Below are 16,367 nucleotides of genomic sequence, written 5' to 3'. Positions count from 1 at the left end.
GAGGGCGCGCGGCGGGGCGGGGCCGGCGGAGGGGGCGGGGCCGGGGGCGGGGCGGCGCGCGTGCCCACCCGCGTGCGGTGGCGTCGAGGGGCACGGCGAGGAGACCCCCCTCGGCGGTCGGCGACTACGCGCCCAGGACTGCTTTCGCTTGGGGCCACCTTGTGGGGTGCCCTCAAAACAACTTTCTGGGGGAGTTGGTGGCACAGAACCTGGGATTTCTGGAGTTCTCCCTGAGCCTCCGACACCGGAGTCGCACCTTTGGCAGCCTCGGTGACCCAGTGGCAGTTTGTATGGTTAGTTGAGCCGTCACCGGGATAGCTCCAGCTTTCCTGAAGTCCGCTGGGACCCAGGTGGTGCACGCCAGGCCAGCGTAGGGTGTGCGCCTGCTGTCTCCGACCCTGGTTTTAGTGGGAGTTCCTGAATAAATAACTTAGTCTCTGAGACTCAGTTTCCCCGTCATAAAAGGAAGCCAACCTACCTCACATGTAAAATAACAATGTCCATGCTAGTAGTCTGCAATGGCGGCGCTGAGATTCTGCACTCCTGGATGGCAGGACCAGAACTGAAGAGATTTCCATGCCTCAGGCCCGAACCAGCCTTCCCTTGTATCCCCGATGTCTTTAAAGAGCAAAGGACTAAATTTCCTTTTCCTCAAGAAAAATCTCCTGTAGAGCCACCATCCTGTAGATAGATCATTGTTTCTCAACCTTCCTAATGCTGCAACCCTTTAACATGGTTCTTCAATCATAAAGTTATCTCGTTGCTACTTGGTGACTGTGATTTTGCTACTCTCATAAACAGTACCGTAAATACCTGTTTTCTGGTGGTCTTCGGCAACCCCTGTAAAAGGGTCGACTAACAACAAAGGGGTCAGGACCCACAAAGTTCGGGACCACTGCCTTAGCGGGTGGTACCTTGTGCCCACCCTCTGCCATGCAAAGTGAAACCCATAAGGATGGGATGAGCTTGGGATATTTACATTCTGATCCTGGCACACCCAGAGACCTCTCCACTTTGGACCTCAGTTTCCTGTAGATACAAGAAGGAGGAGGGTTTCGATTAGGTGTCCCTAAAACTACTGATTCTAAATTACGCCTGCACCCTGCCTAAATGTTGGGGAGTCTGTGGTTTCCCCTCCTAAAGCAACCCAACTTGAGAGTGAATTGGGATCCAAAACGTGCTTTGGGTGTAAGATGAGGGGCTGACAGGAATCAGCTGTGGCCTGGAGGCCCAGCTTTCACATATCTGGAGTCTCCCTGAAGTCTGGCTTTACCCTTTGACCTTTCATTCTACCTAGTCAGAGCAGTTAACACTTTCACTTGATTCAGGCCACCCACAGAGGGTCTGGGGATCCCAGGCAGGGCCTGAAGTGGTTCTGAGGCCCCTGGCAGGAGGATGTGGTGGAGAAGGCAATGATTTCCCCTGGCTTCTGTCCCATCTCACCAAGTAGAGGCTGATTCCAGTGCAGGCTGGGACTATCCCTGGGGATTTGATTCCCCCACACCTCTTTCACAACAGGCAAAGTGCCAAGCCCTTCCGGAGCACCCAAATAGGCTGCCAGGCCCTGCCCTCTGGCTGTCCCCATTGTTCTAACTGTGAGTTTCATTTTCAAATTCTCAGGCATTAAGGCTTTTAAGAAACCAAAACCTGGCTTCAGCTAGTGTCAGGACTGCAGAGAAAAAGGTGGGAGGGACTCAAAGCATACCTAAAGTTTTCAGCAACCCTCCCACCCCCCATCCTACCCCACCCCACCCTCTGCCAAATGAAGAACATAGATGTGCCTTCTTGAAGACTAAGTGTTGTGGGTATCTCCAGCTTCTCGAGCCAATTCATGAAAAGGGACGCCCATTTTCTCCCACTCCTGCCACCATTTCTCCCTTCTTTCCTCAAGGGGATAGGGGATAGCACAGAGCTCACTAGGAAAAGAATGCAGAGAAACCCTGGGCCCAGTGCCTGCCTCCTTTCCTGAGGTAGCCCCCTCCTACTCTTTCAGGCCCTAACAGAACACTGTCCAGTTGACCACTCCATGGAAACTTGCCCCCACCTACAGCCAGATCTGCTGGAGCCCTTCTAGCCCCTGGCAGCCTACCACGTGCCTTTGTAGTATCACGCAGAGGGAAAACATTCACTGGAGTAACGACCAGCAGGCAGATGTTAGTACTCACGTGCCATGTGTGGCTGTAGACAACTCATTTTCGCCTCTCTGGGTGCCAGACCTGACCCCCTAACGTTACCTCGCTTATAGTATTGTGAGTATCTAAAGATAGCTGCAGGGAGAAAGCACGCAGTACCAGACACAATTAACTCCAGCCCCCGGGACAGGCATGGTGGTGCACACCTGCAGTCCCAGCACTCGGGCGGCTGCAAGTTTGAGGCCAGTACAACAGCCCAATGGATGAAGCTCAGAGAAATTAATTTACTGCCCAAAGTCCTACAACTCAGAACCCATGGGGTAGGAGTCCTATTGTTTTGTTTGCATGTTTGTTCTTTGAGACAGGGTCGCACTATGCAACCCAGGACGGCCTCACGTCATGAACCTCCTGACTCAGCCTCTGGAGTGCTGGGATCACAGCCCTGCTCCAACCTCTTGTATCCCTTGTCTCAAATGTATCCATCTCCGTTTTTCTTCTACACTTTGTAGTCTTTTAAAGAAAGCAAAGTAAATGAGCTGTTTCTCTCCCCGCCCCCTGATCCCCTAACCCAGTCCACTCCAAAACACCTACTGAACGGAATCACTACAATTTCCGAGGCAAAACTAATCCGGTTCTCTCCTCCTCTGGCTTGGAAACACTGTGTCACTCCTTTTATTACAAACTCCTCAGCCTTCCTCTAGAAACGTGGGCCACTCTGGGATTACAAATGGAGCCTTCTGCCTCTAGGTCACTGATTCCGCTACCATCTGTCAGCAAGGATTGATTGAGGAGACTGGCCCTGCTCGGCAGCTCAGTGACTAGTGAGAACTGATCCAGGGTGTCTGCCTTGAGCTGCAAGCTGGTGTCCTTCCCACACTGGCTCACTCTTTTGAGCAACCAAATAGCCCTCTCACCTTTTTTCAACAGGCCTCTACTCTCCTTCCCCTGGGGAGGGGCCATCTGCTAACAGCTCTAACACACCAAGAGGAAAGCCTGGAATCCTCACTCCCACGCCTGGGGCTTCACCTCTAGTGTTCCAGGAGGCAGCTTACAAAAAGTCTGTGGTTGACAGAAGGGGAAACTCCCCCGACGCCATGCTGTGCCGGTCCCAAGCCAGGTGATTTCCCCAGGCAAAGGGAGGAATGCTGCTCATGCATAGGCACACAGGCATGGCTTGATGCTTTGGGCCTAGCCTCATTCCACAGGAGCCCCTTCTGTCTTTGAGGCTCTCAGCTCTGAGAGTTCTTACTCAGGCAGGTGAAGTTGAAAGCTGGGGATGGGCTGCCCAAAACTGTGGGAGGAGGGAACTACTGTTCCTGCTATGCACAAGAGACCTGTGCCAGAGCCGCAGAACGAGCGGAGACTGCGGCAGGCGGGTTAGCAAAGGTGGGGCCCTGCAAGGCCTTGTATCTTGTGAAGGGTTTGATATGGCTGTTACACTCTCACTGTGGCCTCTGCTCACCAGCTTGTCCCTCCACTCTGCCCTCCAAGATCAAAGTCATGGTTGCCACTGATCCCACTGGGCTGTTTGAGTATGCCTGTATTTGTCGCTGGACAGTCCCACCTCCCTCTGGTGTCTGGCACCCTATGAAAGAAAAGGCAGCATGTCCACAAAAATTACATATCACTGCTTATGAGACAGCCCAGAGAATACCAGGAACTAGACTTCCCTTTATCATCCTAACTAATGTTCAAGACAACCTGAGGAGCTTGATACTGATGTCACACCCCACTTTACAAAGTCATCCTCTGAGATGCAGGGGAATTTAAGTAACTTGTCCTAAGTCCTTCAGCTTGAAAGAGGCAGAACTGGGATTATCCTAGGTCCCTAGAGACTGTCCTTGTAACTGTCCAACTACTGGACACAGGGCAACTACTGGAAAGAGGGGCAGACAGCTGGCAGGTCCAAGGTCTCCAGGTAACCAGGGAAAGAGTCCATAGAAAACAAGGACTTAGCAGCAGCCTCTTCTCACAGTCTGCTGAGGCCCTGGAGACAGACTGGGGAACTCAAGCCAGCAGCGTTCATCTTCCCACAGATGAACAGGGACCCTGAAGGCAGGTGGTAGGAGAGACCAACTCTCTACCCAGCTTGAAATTCCCTGTACCTATGGGCTGGGGTCTTCCTGGGCAGTCGCTGGCATGGCAGTACCAACACAGGTCACAAAAATAGGGACTAGTCTGCTCTCACCAATATGCACTCTTCAGCAAATTATCTACTCACTTAGGGTCTCAACTTCCTTACCAGTAACTGGGATTTGGGCCATGGGAGCAGGTGTTCTTCCTGTCTCCTGGGAACGGGGTCCCTTTCCTAGGTGATGCTTTTCCACTCCTCACTACAAGCCTGTGAGGCACCCATCATGATACTGAGTAGCAAACAAGCACACAGAGAGGTAAAGTGACTAGTTCCAAGTGAGGCAGCCGGCAGAAGGCAGAACTGGGACTGGTACCCAGCCTTCTGGCTCCAGAGCTCGCACTAAGTCACTCAGAGTGCTCAGCGCTACAGTAATCTGACTATAGCTCTGACGGAGGCACAGTCCAAGCATTAACTCAATCCTTACCGCCAATCTATGCAGTGGATACAGTTCTTCCTTTTGCAGGTAAGGAAACTGAGACACAGCAGTTGGGAGGGGTCTGAGCTGAAACACAGAGCCAGGCGAGCAGGGCTGCCAAGCAGTAACAATGGGAGGCTCCTTTCCATTGGGATTATTTCTGCTTGAAAGCTCAAGACTTTTAGCCACATCATTGTCTGGGCGCCACAGGAAGGCAGTGCCACATGCTGAGGCATGCTGGGAAAAGACTTTGTTCCATCCTGTTTTGTTGACATGCTCTTCATTTTTAAGCCTGAAACCCAGGTTTCCTGCTAAGAATGCAAACGGTGGAGAAAAATGCAGCCATGATAACCGGCCACTGTTTCTGAGCCACTGTTTCTGTTTCTTAGGCTTGGACTCTGTATGTCATTTAACCTCAGCCTTCACGAGGCTGGAACATCACCCTAGTTCATAGCTGAAGCAGTCAAAGTTGCTAGGAAGATGCCCAAAGGCACACAGCTACTAAGTGGTGTAGCCAGAGCTGCCCTTAAGTTCATCCTGTCAAACACTCTTGACCACAGTGGCTGCCTAGCAAGAGGGTCCTGGGGCTTTTGCAGTGGACATAATGGTGGCAATGCTTCTACTCATCTTCCACCCACTGTCACCTGTTTTATAGAATACAGTTGTAGGGGTGCAGAGCTAGGTGCTGCCTTCTCAATGAGGATGGCTCAGAAATGGGGACACCGATGTCCCTCCGCACACTTGGGAATGGCTGCCCTGCCACCAAGCCAGTAGTCTTCCAGAAAAAGACACACCATGCGAGAAGCCTCATTACCACCTGCATCTATCTCCCTGATCGCTTCAAGGACAACTGCCAAAGCACATGCGTGATGCCTTGGGAACAGAAAGCAATAGGAGTCATGGATTCTCCAAATCACCAGCAGTCCTTGACTCCAGCCTCTTTTTAGTAAGCTACTTTCATCCCTACCGCCAACTTACTGCAGTCCCATGAGCACTTTTCCCCTGCTTGACAATGTGCAGCGGCTGCTGAGTGGCTTCTGAAGTCCCACTCTCTTGGATACAAAGCCCTCTCTTGGCTTAACTCACATTGCCAGCCTCCACTCCATTGTTTCATTGTCCCTGCTGAACCAAACAAGTTATGTCCCTGTCCTATGCTGGCCTATCCCCAGAGGCAGGAGTGCCTGCTCTTTTTCCTTCTCATAGATGGAAATTATTGAAACCTTGCTTTTTCAGGTGTTACTCAAATGCTGCTTACTTAACCGTTCATTCAGTCACTCAACACTGACTGAGTCTTTATCATAGTCCAAGCACTGAATAAAGGGTCCTTGTTGTCATGTTTGTGGTCCCATGGGGCTTCATGTTGAGGCTGGATGAGTTCCAGGGAGAGGTGCTGCATGGACAGAGGCCCCAAGGCAGGAGGGAGCAGAGAGAAAGAGGGAGGAGGCAATATAGTACTAGTCAAGGAGAAAGTGAAGGTGCAGCTACAGGAAGGTGCAGGTCACTGGCTTTGGGGCTTTATCCTAAGGTGGAAGGAGGGGTCATGGATCCTTCGTAGAAGGCACTGGCCACAGCGCACCTCGAACCCACCTCTCCAGCTGCCCTGTGGCTGTGCCTCCTCTTAGAAGCTTAGGCATTCCCATCCCTGTCTCTGATCTTGGGGTAATTTTTCACACATTTCTCCTGGGCTCAAGGGCAGTACTAACCTCTGATCATCTAGTTCCATCACCATTAGCTGACCCAATCATTGCCCAGAACAAGGCACTATTCAGAAACCTCAGTTGCATGACTTAGGTGACCACCTATCTCCCCCCACCCCCGGGACAAGGCTTCCTGAGGGACCTTCCTCATTCTCTGCAAATTACAGAGTCCAAAGGTTTCAATGAAGCCAGAATTCCAGAAGCCCGACAGCAGAGCAGCTTTGACGTCCAGCTCAGCATCAGTATAGGGACTGCACAGGAACTACCTGCGATCATCATGCCAGGGCCAGAAACCAAAATGAAAGCTGTCACAGCTCCTTACAGCGCACATTCCACATGAGCGAATCCCAAAGAGTCAGCCTTCTAATGTGAGGTCAGTCACTGCCCTGATTTCTGATGAGGAAACTGAGGAAAGAAGGACCCCTGGGAAGCCAGGACAACAAAGCCAAGACTAGCACCTGGCCTGAGTTCAGACTCCCAGTGGTCCTCCTGTAGGGCTGATAGACTTTCCAGACATTTCTTTCACAACTGTTTCCAACTGACATATTTCATCAGGATGTCAGTCACACCAGCAGTGGGAGCCAGCACACCAGTTCTCAGAAGCTCCAACCCTCTGCATCAGAACTGCGTGCTCAGCTCCCAGGCTCCAAGGCTGGCTGCTTAGCTGAGGCAGAGAGAGGCTTGGGCCCGGCATGTGGCAGGTACTCAGTCAACACTGAGTGTGTTTAACAGAGGCATGTGAGCTGACTTGAGAGAATAGCAAAGGAAAACATGCCTGTAGCTTTCACATGCACTAGCCTCCATGCTGAATGTATTTCCTGTGCTCACCTATAGTGCTGTGAGCCAAGTCCAATACTGGTTCCCACTGACAGGGGTACAAGCACAGGCAAAAGGCAGCAGCAGTAAGTACATGGCCTGAGACAAGCTAGCAAGTGGCTGAGACAGGATTTGAACCCATACAGTGCACGTAAGCAACCCTATGTATGTGAGTGTATACAGAAACACCTTGGGCAGAGGAAACAAATGTTCCTGGAGAGCCATGAGCCAAGCAAAGCACCCCCTCTTCACACACCCCCCCCCCGTGTCTGTACATCCCTGCAGCACGGGACAGCAGACTTGCACAGTAGCAACCTCACCCCTAGTTCTGTGTCTCCCGAACTTCTTGTCAGCGGTCTCCAGACTCCCAGCTTTATATTCTGCCTTTCTTCTCTTTCAGTAGCAGGTGGGTAGAAGGACCTTCAGTGAAGTCCCTAAGCTCTGGGGACTTCAGCCTTTTCATGCCAGGGAGATTATTATTATTTTTATTGTTCGCTGCAGAGGGCTGCCTCATCCACAGCTTCACTGGCAGCCTCACATAAAAGGCTGTTCTGGAGAAGTGAGGTGCCACATCCCGGCACAGACTCAGCGGAGCTGAGTGGCTGTTTCTAAAGGTCGAGCTGGTGAGAGGAGGGCTCATGATCTCTGGGGTCCTCCGTGGCAGTCCGTGACCTCCTAGAGCCGGCTGTGGCCAGCTCCCAAACCCCACAGTACCCAGTACCTGGACGTATTCACATACAGTACACGCTAAGGTGCCTCGCAGCCCTGTTCTCTCGGGGGGGGCCCGGGAGGCTACCCCCTTGGTGATAGTGGGGAGTCGTAGTGGGCCAGTCAGGCAGAGTGAGAGGGGAGAACATCCTTTCTGGAAAAACCAGTGGGCAGACAACACTGCTCAAGGCACAGCCTACATGGAAACCATCCAAGAAAATCAGCAACAGGAAAATCAGAACCCTTGAGAGAATCGGGAGACCTAAGCATGCCTATGGCCCCTCCATGGAAGGGCAGTTGAGGTCCAGGCTGATAAGGTAGCGTGTTGAAGTCCCCTCGGCACATCAGTGGCTCAGCCACATGTCCAGCCACTGGCTTCTCTGCAGCGGTGGCTGGGACCTTGCTGGTCTTCAGGCCCCACACTCTAGCAATCTACTTCCCTCCGGTCCTGCCCACAGTAGCCAGAGACGCTGGCTCAGCCTCATCTAGAAAATGCCAAGCCTTTAGAGCTCTTGCCCTGCACTTTCAGGTCTGGGCTAGCTATACCTGCCTGCTTCCCTAACCGAGCTCAGGGCAGGAAGAGACAAAGTATTGCCTGCCCAGCTTACATTAAGTGCTGTTATCACTCAGGACGACAACCAACCCCATTTCATAACTAGGGAAACTGAGGTTTTGAGGGATTATGCCATAGATATACAGGTGCTGGGCCTTCACTCTCCTGGGCTGTCCCCTCTTCAAGCTAACAGTTAACAAGTGGCCACTAGCCCACAGAGCCCAGCTGTAAACTGGTTGGTCTGAGAAAACCAAGTCCTGTAACCTTCATCACAGCCCTGTGATATGGGTGTTGCCACTACCCCACAACACAAAGACGGCAGGCAGGTGACCTGTCTGAATACTGCACAGAGACTAAATCCAAGCAGCCTGGCCTTGAGCTTTTGGCCACCTTCTATGCTGCTACTTTGGTCAAACGTAGGGCTGGGGAACCAGCCTGCCAGTCTTTATGGGAGCTTCAGGTCACTGCAGGCTCCAGGAACCTGCCTCCAAATTCTCCAGATCACTTCCCTCAGAAATGCTGCCTCCAGCTCTGAGTTGTAGCACAGGAGCCCAGGGTTTAATTGCCATGGGAAACAGACAAGGAGTGGAAAGAAAGAAAACTCATACTAGTCTTTAAAATTCAAGTGTGGAGCCATCCACAACTCTCTATACCCCAAGGCAGCGTGGCAGGCCTAACCTGGCAGGAGCTGGCAAGATTCTGGAGAGTAATCTAAGATGTAAACATATCTGAGGAGGAGTTTCAGTGATATATTTATGGGTGACCTGCCCAGCCTGTCATAGGGTCAGGCCTGCCACCGTGAAAGAACCGGTGTTTCCCCTTTCCCTAACGTGCTTCTCACCCCCTGTAAGCTCTGCTCTTTTTCTTCCCTGCTCCAGATAGACTCTCTTCTGCCTTAGCCTGGCAGACTTCTACTCACCCTTCAAAGTCTTAAGAAGCCACCTCCTCTGTGAAGCCTCTCTGATAGCCCTGTTAAGTCTAACAAGGTACAAAGGAGGCTTTGTTTATTTGTTTTGTTTTGAGCTTGTCCCCAGGTTTCCGGCACCCTTAATAGTCACAACTGCCATCAGCAGAGCACCTGCTCTGTACCTACAGTCTCCTTAATCTTTGTAACAAGTCTAGAGAAAGAGATCACTGTTCCTAGGTACTTTCCTTTAAAGCTGCAGCTCTGAGGCTTGCTCAAGGTCATACAGCCAGAGCTTGTGGTAAAGTAACAAAGGGCCAGGGAGGCTACTGGCTCAGCCTGGCTCAGTCCAAACGGGGGTGCCTGGAGAGAGAGGATTCCATACCAACTGTAAGCAAACAGGCCATCTGTGGATCTAGGTAAAGTAAAGCTGGCTAGCAGGGTCCAAGGGTGCTCTGAGCACCCCCAGCCATAATGCTCTAGAGCCTTAGCCTGGAGTGGACCCAACACCCCAGATCTGGAGAGAGCCCATCCATACCCCCTTTCCTTTTCCATCTGTCGCACAGTTCTACAGAATATTAGAAAACTGTAGGCCATCAGGCTGGCTCAGACCCAAGCCCAAGGCTGTACAACTGGGCAGCTGTTCTTCATCCAGCCCCTACTGCCCCAACTCAACAGTGGCTTCCCTCATAACTGAGGCTGCAATCTTGACATACCAAGCTCCACAGAGAAAGTTCTCCTTTGGGTAGCTTTACCAAAAGAACTGGACCTACCCTGGACAGAAGTGGGGGGTCAGCTGTTTCATCTTGGTAGTCCTACTTCATGAGGGATCTCTAAGTTATTCTGCTACCTTGAGCTCCAGGCACAAGTCTTCATGCTAAGCTTTGGGTAGTGTCAGGAATTTACAAGAGTTTCCCCTAAAAGTATCTGTGATCAAGGCCACCCACCCAGGCTTTGTGCCCAAAAGACTTAGAGATAGGACACCAGTGTGGTCAGAGGGAACGAGACCCAAGCCCTGAAGGAAAAACTGAGTCCGGAAGAGTTAACCAGGTAAAAAGGAAGTAGGAAGATCCAGGGGTGGGATCAACTCTAGAGGAAGCAGGACAGAATGTAGGCATAGTGAGGGGTCCAGTATGTGACAAGCTACACTTTTGGCCACGTTTCTCTAACTCCCCCTCCCTCCCACTATAAAGGATTCTCAGTGTAGAGTCTTAGCCCAAGAAGTTTTGGGCCCCAAATGGGACCTGAGCACAGCCTAGTCCTGGTAAAAGCCATTCTGTGTGCTCTCCATAAGCCAGCTCCAAGCAGAATGATCCTCTGTGCCCATGGCACTGTACCTGCTGAATCCCATGGCAGTCCAGAGCCGTGAGCTGTGGCTACCTTCTGGCCTAGAGAAGGCTCACAGTCTTGGCCCCCAAGGTCTAGCAGAAGAGTCAAGGTCCTAGGCTATTTTGCCAATATACCCTGGCAGCCCAGTGCTGCAGCCAGGACATAGGCATGGAGGGGGTCACAGTCTTGCTCTGTGGCTGTCTCTGGTCACTTTCTATAAGCAGCTGTGGGCAGAAGTAGCCTTCAGAGACCTCAGACCACCCAGGCTAAGGAAGGAACCATGTGTGACCCTGGCCTGTAGCAGGGGACAGAAGAGGAAGGCAGATGACCTGGGGCAGGTACTTGGGAGGCAGGAGAGGTGCCTGAGCCTCCTATAGAATGAGGAGGAACTGGAAAACTAGGGAAGAGGGGACTCCTTCCGCCATGCCGGCCTGTCTATCTCCAGCTCCTCACTGTAAAATAAATGGAAGAAGCACACGCCAGACAGAAAAAAAGGGAGGAACAAATAAAATCTCAAACCACCGCCCACTGGCTCCCTTGGTGGGTCTGGGCCAAGGCCTTGGCCTGGGTCACTTGCCTCTGCTTTTTCCAGGAAACCGCTGGTGCCAAATTTGCATTTACCACAAACAGAGACAACACAATGTCATAATCCTTCTCCTGTCATTCTCCCCTCTCTGCCTCCTCCCACCTCAGACATACACGCTAACACAAAATGACGGCTCCCTCGACAGACTGAATGAGGAAAGCTCTGGGTCTGCCTCCTAATTGCTGGCGTTTCTCTTCGGCCTGTGCTCTGTGCCCATCGCCCAGCTGGCAGCAGACCAGCCACTGCCCCTCCTTTGTCCCGCATTATCACTGACAAATGGCCTGCTAGAGGTGGAAGAATATATCAGGAAATAATGGGGTGGGGGAGCCAGCCTCTGCCCCCTGCTAAAGCTTCTGCACCTCACTGCTGCTTTCCCCAGCCACAGAGGGCGGCTGGAAGGGAGGGAACAGGGACAGTAAAAAGGATCTGGCCCCTGAGACCCTGACCCAGGGCCTTGCCCTTCACGCCCCTGCTGCTGCTGCTGCTGCTGCTGCTGCTGCTGCTGCTGCTGCTGCGGCTGCACTCGGCCAGCAGCCACGACCACCCCTCCTCTCGTGGCCGCCCTCCTGGGCACTGTTCTGAGCATCCCCCGCGCTCCCCTCCCTCCATCGCTCTTTATGTCAGTTTCAAAGCTGCAGCCGCCACTAGAGCAGCTGCGGCCTTTGATGGGGACAAGGCAATGAAGGCGGCCCAGGAGGCCCCTGCCTGGCCTGTCCCTGGCCCGCTGGCCCCTGCACGCCTCCAGGGAGCCTGGGGCCGGCGCGGCACAGCGCCCAGCGGGCACGCCTCACACGCCAGAGCAAACTTTCGCGACCGTGGGAGAGGCCCCGCGCACGCCGTTACCTTTGCAGCTGCATCCTCCCCTGGCACTTGCCCCAGACCCCCTGACAGCCCACAGGGCGCAGGCCGGCAGGAAAACAACCCCCGGCAGAGGCAGGGAGGAAGGGAAAGCGAGAAACCGGGAAGAAAAGGAAAGGGGGCAATTTCTCCTCTCAGTCTCAGCCTCTTCACAGCTCCTCCTGCCCAAGCAAGCAAGTGAAGTCACAGGGCCAGGGCGGTGACATCAGCTGAGCCTCTGACATCACGGCCCCTGCCGGATCACACCTCTGCAGGGTGAAGATGGAGAAGCAGCAGGGAGGAGGAATGGGTGAGGGAGAGAGTACCAGATCCTTCCATCGCCCTCAACTGCAGAGAGCGTGTGCCAGTGTTGGGGGGGGGGGGCGGTGAGGGGAGGGGCGTGTGGCTCATCTCTAAAGAATACGTTTTATCTCTATAGATAGGGGCGATTATGTGTCTATTTATAATTGGCCCCAGAGTGGATGGCTTAAAAAGAGCCAGTGTCCACTGCAGGTGGGAAATCAAAGCTTAGAGCAAGGGGAAAGGCAAGAGTGCCTACTCACAGCATGCCTACTGTGTGCTGGTGACTGGCACCTGCACCCTGAACCACATCATAAAGTCCAGAGAGGATTCCATTATACCTGGTGAGCTCAGAGAGGGAAGAACCTTCCTGAGGCTGCACAGCAGGAAGATAGCGGCACACACAGCCAGGCGTCACTAAGGAGGTAGAAAGGGCTGGCACAGTGGCTGGAGAGAGCCAGCTGGGCGGCCTTTAGCATCTTGAAGCTTCACAGCCACTGGGGCCGTACCTAGGACAACACACACACATAGTGGGCTTTGGTGGCAGGGCAGAGCAGTTCCAAGCCCCCCATTCAGAGGTGGCAGCAGAAGGAAGTCTGTCCTGGCACTGCAGCTCTGCCCTTCACTGTCTAAGTGAGTTACTAGCTCTGAGCAATTAAGCCCCTACTATGTACAGGCGTACTGCTAGGTACTTCACAGTGTCTCTATTTAACCCTATGATAATGCCTGAGAGGTTAAGTACCCATCTTCACATTTAAAAAGGGAGACCAGGACCTAGAAAGTGGCCCCGGAGGTCTGGCCCCTGGTACAGGGAACCACAGCCTCATCCTTGGTTTACAGTGACGTCCGCATGATCCTCCTGCCTAGGCTACCCTGTCCAAATGTCTACTTCTGCTCCCTATTGGCAGTAGCCCTGAAGGCTTGATCCCCGAACTCCAATACAGCACCACAGCCTGTGCCACAGGGCACCCAGGCCATCTGCTGCATCAACCTCAGCACACATGCAGCTGGGCTTTTTTGCTGATGCCTGGTGACAGCCACTATGTTCCAGGACCCAACTGTTTTCTCCTTATCATCAAAGCAGTACTTCCACTCCTCCTGACAGTTCTCAAATCCTGGAACTAGTGTCGCTACCATGCTCTTTGGGCCAGCCCTTCCCCTACCAAGGGTCATGCATGGTCTGTCTTTAAGACCCGACTTGGTATAGAATCCACAGAGGCATTCAGTAAACTTCCAGAGTAAACTGGCCACTCAGAAAGGTTGTGTTTGCAAGTGTCATAGAAACCTAGAACACAGTTATTGATTCGCCTCGCTGCCTCTGGCCCTTTGCACTTGTTCTCCCTGCCTGGAACATCCTCCTGTTCACATTGCCAGCCCTCCCTTTGTTATCCAAGGGTCTTGACTTGGGTATCATTTCCATGGGGAAGCCTGACACCAAGACCAACTTGGGTGCTGCTTCCCCGTGTTTTCCTGTACTGCATCCTGGAAGGCAGCAAGAAGGGGTGAGACAGGGACTTCGAGGCAGACTGTTCAGGTTCATATCTTAGTATCCCCAACTTGCTATGACTACAGATAAACCAAGTGGCTCCTCTGAGTCCATTTCATCCTATGTGAAGATGGGAATAATGACAGCAGTGTCCACCGGAGGGTCTCAGTGAGGGCCTGCCTGTTCTTCACCTCCCTGTTCTATCCCAGTGGGGCTTCAGTTTTAGCCAAGGACACAGGTCAGTCTTATCCTCTGACCACTGTCAAAGTGCCTGCAAATAGTAGACACTTAAAAAATATACACTGGCCAGGCATGGTAGCCCGTGCCTTTAATCCCAGCACTCTAGAGGCAGAGACAGGTGGGTCTCTGTGAGTTATAGGCCAGCCTGGTCTACAGAGCAAGTTCTAGGACAGCCAAGGCTACATAATGAGGCCCTGTCTCAAAAGAAAAAAAGAAAGAAAGGAAGATACACTGAGGAAACTAGGCCAGGGCAGCTGAAATCACGGATTGGAGAATTCTAATTCAATTTGGCAGGCACCTACATTAGACTGTTTGGCTTTAAACCTTGGCTTTTCTACTTCCTTCCTGTGAGATCTAAGGCACGTTACTTGATTTCTCTGAGCCACACAGGCTCCACCTGTAAAATGGGAGGAAGACTAGAGCTTCCCTTTCAAGGCTGTGAGATCACATGAGATAAGGGATGCAAAACACTCAGAAGGGTGCAGAGTCTTAGCTGGAGCCAGATCAAGGTTAGCTGCCTTCATGATTTTATCTGATCAGGGCCAACAAGGTGCCTCTGCAAAGGGGCAGTGGGAAGGGTGTGACCATCGAGGAAGACATTCTAGGCTCCCACATAACCGTACCACGCCTTGCTTTCCTTTTCTTGAATCCGGTTAGCCCTCTACCTTCCTGAGGCTCTGGTTTCTGAGTAGAAATATAAACAAAATGTTTGCAGACACATGGCTAGCACCGAGTCGAAATGGAATAAATGTGGGGTCCCTGCAGCTCCCCAGAGCATGGACATGTGTGCAATTCATAACTCTCTGAGCAGCCAGCATGAGTGAGATGAGGTCACAAGCGAAAGCAGAGACAGAGAAGGCGCTTAGAAAGGAGAATAATGGGATGGACACAAGGAAAGGCTTTATGGAAGGCGGGGGAGGGTTAAGCTTGGTCAGGACACCCTGTCCAGGAAAGGGAGGTGGGAGTCAATGCATAGACATGGTGGGGCCACCCAACCCTAAAGGCAAAGCTGATTTTCCAACATGGCAACTCCCAGAGACACTTGGGTAGACAGACCCAATTGCATTCATTTTGGAGCTTTGAATTTGGGGTAATATGGTGGCTGAACTGGAATATTTGGAGAGCACCAAGCTTTTATCTTGGGCATCCTGTTGATGATCAACACAGAAACAAGAATTGAGTTGAGAGGGATGCTAAAAATCATCTTGTCCAGCTGTTTTACAGTTGAGCAAATTGAGGCCTAAAGAACTGAACTACATTACCCCAACTCACACAGTTAATAAAGAACAGAGCCAGAATTCCATTCCAAGCTTAACTGGTTAGTGTTTTAAACCAATGCTGCTTCTCATCAGAACATGCAACCATTGAATGCTATCTGCACACACCCATTCCGCACGCATGCACCCAGCCACCCATCCTCTCTTCGCGTACCTATCCCTTCATGCATCCATCCACATATGCATCTACCCCATCATTAATCCAATAATGCACACATGCATCAGTCTAAACCATCATGCATTCGTGTACCCACCCTCTATGCGTGAACCTATCTAGCCTATCAGGCATCCATAGAGTCACCCATCCCGTTACACATGCGCGCCCATCTATTCCATCATGCAATCATGCACGCAGCCACCCATCTAAATCATTATGCATGCTTGCACCCATCGTCCATTCATGCACCTATCTATCCCAGCCATTCCATCATGCAGGCAGGCACGCCTGCACCTGTCCAGACCATCACAGGTATGTGCCCATCCATCCCATTTGGCACTCTTCCATCACATCACACATGTATGCACCCATCCATCAGATCACACATGCATGCATGCATGCATTCATTCAAGTAGCACTTATTTGAGCTCCTGCTGTTCCAGACACTGAGATGTCAACAGTGAATGCAGAGCCAACCCCACAGAGCTCTGCACTGTACCCAGCTGCTTTAGAGCTCATGAAAAATCAGTCCTGAAAAGCCTGGCTTCAAATTTAGCTGTACAAGACCACAGACCACTCTACTGCTGGGAAACCACAAACCAACCCCCTTTCAAAGGCCATTACATTGCTTGCATGGGAAAAGGGGAATGAAGACAATTGATCCAGTATCCACTTCTGGACAGAATGATGAGTTGTTTTGGAGGTCTACAGTCTCACTAACAACAACAAAAAATCGGATTTGGAAATGTTCAGTCCAAGGGGCTTGAAGCAATTGAATGAACAGCATCTGCGTTCT

General features: G+C 52.0%; 1 protein-coding gene across 1 annotated transcript in view; it reads right to left on the bottom strand.

Moving 5' to 3' along the window:
* The window catches only part of Tcf20 (transcription factor 20), a 136,194-nt gene that overhangs the window by 80,748 nt on the left and 39,079 nt on the right, over positions 1-16,367 (bottom strand). The window lies entirely within an intron of this gene.

The sequence above is a fragment of the Psammomys obesus genome, unplaced genomic scaffold (genome assembly GCF_907164565.1).
Source record: "Psammomys obesus unplaced genomic scaffold, mPsaObe1.curated_primary_1811, whole genome shotgun sequence".
NCBI classification, from domain to species: Eukaryota; Metazoa; Chordata; class Mammalia; order Rodentia; family Muridae; genus Psammomys; species Psammomys obesus.
This window is presented reverse-complemented; position numbering and strand designations above follow the sequence as displayed.